Source organism: Tamandua tetradactyla, chromosome 4 (assembly GCF_023851605.1).
Source record: "Tamandua tetradactyla isolate mTamTet1 chromosome 4, mTamTet1.pri, whole genome shotgun sequence".
NCBI classification, from domain to species: Eukaryota; Metazoa; Chordata; class Mammalia; order Pilosa; family Myrmecophagidae; genus Tamandua; species Tamandua tetradactyla.
Window position 1 is genome coordinate 91,555,745 of NC_135330.1, and position 4,337 is coordinate 91,560,081.

The 4,337-nt window shown below is 35.2% G+C and overlaps 1 pseudogene; it reads left to right on the forward strand.

The window, feature by feature from the left end:
- The first annotated feature begins 3,300 nt into the window (after positions 1 to 3,300).
- LOC143679165 (ubiquitin-conjugating enzyme E2 C pseudogene) lies at positions 3,301 to 3,840 on the forward strand (annotated as a pseudogene).
- The last annotated feature ends 497 nt before the right edge of the window (positions 3,841 to 4,337 follow it).

Below are 4,337 nucleotides of genomic sequence, written 5' to 3' on the forward strand. Positions count from 1 at the left end.
ACAGACCAATTAAAGGGACATAAATTTTTTTTCTGCCAGTTCTGACAACTGCATTGGCAAGAAATCTCAGAAGAGAGTCTTGACATATACTGGACAGGACCAGATTGAGAAACAAGGATCATGCAGTGATACTTTACAGTTCACTGTAAATAACTCTAGATAGCATTTACAGAAGAAATGTTAGCATTTGCAAAAGAGAATACACTGACTAGAAAAGTACAGGGAGTTGTCCAATATCCATAATGGTCAAACAAATGTGAATTAAACAATTAGATGAAATGTAACAACAAAACACAACCAAAACACTGATATTTATTACTGGCTAGAGTGAAAGAAGTAATGTGTCACTACATTTTGACTATAGTAATATAAATTGTCAATAGATATCAGGAGATTTTACAGTATCTATATTATTTTGTACAATACATTCAACTGAGAAATTATCCTAGGGATCCAGAAATATTTGTTGCATGATGAGGTTCTTCATGATTTTAGAAACAATTGCTCATTGTTAGATATGACTGCTTGACAGAATAATGTTCTATCATTAAAAACAAAAATGTTCAAAAATTAACTGAGATGACAAATGAATAGCTATGCGATGATACTGTGAACCACTGACTGTACAATTTGGATGTTACATGGTATGTGAATACATATCTCAATAGAGTTGCATTAATAAAAAAAACTGTACATCCAGAAAAAATGCTTCTAAAAAGTCTATAATGATATTGGGAAAAGCTTAAAATTAGGCTATTCATCATAATAGAGTAAATATATGGAGTATTTCAAAAACATAAACAAGAAGTGAAAAAATTTACATGTGGAAAAAATAATATATTAAAATGTACAGTAGAGTTTCTTTTTAGATGGCAAAATTGAGTACATTTTCCCTTCCTTTTCTTTTAAATATTTTCTAAACTCTTTCATCATCAAGGTTATCTTTATAATTACTTTCTCCTGTTTTCTTTGAGGATCTGAAGATGCACAACCTTGAGCAAAACTAAAGCCAGCAACTTTACCTTCCCTTCTTCTCCTTTCTACTTCTCCATGGGCTGACCAATCCGTGTTCTGAAACAGGAGAGTATGGTGGAGGTGAGGGGAACAAGCTAGGGGTTAAGAAGACATAGATCAGTATTTGATGCATCACAACCTAGCTGCTGTGAGGTAGGGTAGGTCACTCTATCAATCAAAATATTAGCATTTCAAAATTCAAAGAATTTGATCTCGGGTGGGCCACAGTGGCTCAGCCGACAGAGTTCTCAACTGCCATGCCAGAGACCCAGGTTCAATTCCTGGTGCCTCCCCATGGACAAAAAAAAAAAAACAGAACAAAAAAACAAAAAACTCAAGGAATTTGGGCAAGATTATCATGATAATCAGTTTCCTTAGTGGCTTTTTAAGCAGAGAAAACATGAAGGGGTGGTTTAAGGGGTTCCCTTCAATTCTTAAATGGATTAGATCCTTTATTTTGTTGTTGATCCAACACTTAGGAGATATCCCATACTTAGGATTGTGAGTAATTTCCAGTTTATAAAATAGATTATGAATCCATAGATTTTCTCACTATAATTTCTTCTCTTCATAGAATCTGCCTTCAGTATTTACCATATGAATAATCAAAGCAGGAAAAGGAGAGCCAGGTGATACAGGGGAAGGGCCAGATACCCTCTTAAAGATGCCTTAGAAAATAATTGATTGTTATTGGTATTGTTACAAAGCAAGGGACATAATGCTTACTTCTATCAATCTGCCCTATAAAGATGTAGTAAATGTTGTGATAAGTGGCTATCAGTCTCCTTCAATCTAGTTATTGTAATTTCTTGTATTTTTGGGTTTCATTCATAGTCATTTAAGAAGTATTTTTGGACACTCCACAATGTCTGGGAATATAGGTATTATACATGCAGAATTTCTTCTTTTAATATGCTTCCAATGTATAGTGGGAGGGTGGAGAGAGACCAAATACAGCATAGTGTGAAAGTGTTCTGCTGGTAATATAAATTTGTGTGCTATGGGAATAGAATGAGAGGACTTAAAATCCAGTCTAGGGTAGGTCAATGAGGTTTCCTTGTTCTGAGGGATGTGAAGAATAAGTTGGTAGAAGAAGGGAAAAAAGATGTGTAAGACCAGGCTATCACAAGGAAGGCAATACAGCGTGAATGAACATAACCCAATCAGGGAATTTAGGGTAGTTTAGTATGGCTAACTCACATAATAGTGTCAAGATTGAGAGATAAGGAATAATGTCATAGGTCAACAGGTCATAGGAATCTGTAATGAGGTTAAAATTTTAGATTTTATCATGAAGATGAAGAGAAACATCTGGAGGATTTAGAGTCAGGTAATACCCAGATTGATTCATTTAATTACAGAAATATCACTGTGACTGCAGTGTAGACAATGAAGCAGGGTCTGGAGGAGACATGAGGTAAGGAGAGATCAGCTAGGATACTGTTGAAGCAATTTTGTTAATTGCTTTAAAGTTACTGGTGAGAATTATGGCCAGGTAATGGGCAGTGCTCAAAATGTTTTAGGCATGAATAAATGAATGATAGATAGATGGATGAATACTAAATAAAAGTATCAAATAAAATGTGGTGACTAATTTCAGAACTAACAAGACATAGTAGTACATGAAAGTATTAAAGATAACTCCCATGTTTCTGGTGGATTGTGGAGACATTCACTGAGGGTAAATATAGAAGAAGGCATAGATTGCCATGGGATTAAATGTTGCATTCAATTTTTAAGAATCTAGCTCCATGCATACTGAAAAGTTCAGCTAGGAGTTAGAAGGGTATCTCTAACAGATCAACTGTAAAAACATTTAGGGCAATTATTTTCCTATAACTGATTATATTTAATAAACTAAATTAATATATGTGCCATTTTATTACAAAAAATCTTAGTTATTTTCAATTTGAAAGAAAAAAATTCTTACTGTATTGTTAAAATGCAAGTGATGTTTTGGTAAGATTATGTATTATGTAATTTGTTTGACATGTTTTTTAGAAAAGAATTCACAAGTAACTAGCTTTATTTTCTTTTTCCTCTCTCATAATCATATTTATTGGGCTTTTTCTCTATATTTGAAAAATCAATGTACTTTCAGTACCCATGCCCGGCAATACTTTTACATCAATTCTTGCAGGGTGCAAATGGATTTCAATAATTTATATAAACAATTGGGTTATGCTCAATCACTACAATTTTAACTACTGGAAATGGAGGGGAAATGTTATTTTAAAATACCATGGCAGCAGTTGCAGTTCCTGTGAACATGTCAGCACTACCCAGATGGCATCTCAGAACTGTGACATAGCCACTGCCAGCATCGCTGCTGCTTGTAAGAGTGCTGAGCCTAGCAGAGGCACTGCCCAGAGCTCCAACAGCAAGAGGCTACAGCAGGAGTTGATAACTTTCATGATATCTGGTTACAAAGGAATTTCCACATTCCCTGAATAAGACAACTTTTTCAAGAGGGTAGGGACCATCCATGGAGCAGCTGGCACAGTATATGAAGACCTGAGGTATAAGCTCTCCCTAGAGTTCCCCAGTGGCTTCCCTACAATGTGCCCATGGTGCTGTTCCTCCCACCCTTCTACCACCCCAATGTGGACACTAAGAGTAACATCTGCCTGGACATCCTGAAAGACAGGTGGTCTGCCTTGCATGACATATGTTCTATCCTCCTCTCCATCCAGAGTCTACTGGGAGAACCCAACATTGAATGCCCTTTGAATACACAAAATCTGCCAAACTCTGGAAAACCACACAGCCTTTAAGAAGTACCATCAAGAGACTTACTCAAAGCACATCTCCAGTAAAGATCCTTGAACTAGATTGTCCAAATTCTGTCTTTTTATTTTTCTTAGATGGTCTGTCCTTTCCATCATATTGGTGATGTCATTTTTATTTTGTTTCTATTTTTAACTTAAATATCTGTTGCCTTTGGGATGAATGTATTAATAAAACAAATGCATTTTTCACAAAAAATAAATGCCATGACAACGGTGACTGAAGACAGGAGAAAAAGAGGAGCCTAAAGGAATTGATAAAGTCAGATTGATGATTTCAGAGAGAAATGGAGCACACAGAAAATGTTAAACACTTCTTGGCAAAATAAATGGAGAAACACTGCTATTGATCAGGGGAAAGTGTGGAAAGAGTTGTTTCATAATATTTTATACACTGCTTATGTGTTTCAAAATTGTATACTTAGGACACAATCATCTGGCACTTGCACTGAATCTTTGAAAATGCAAGATTTTTGAATGATAAAATAAACCACCACTTTTTTCCTTAAAGCGAATTTTGTAGAAAAATTTACATGT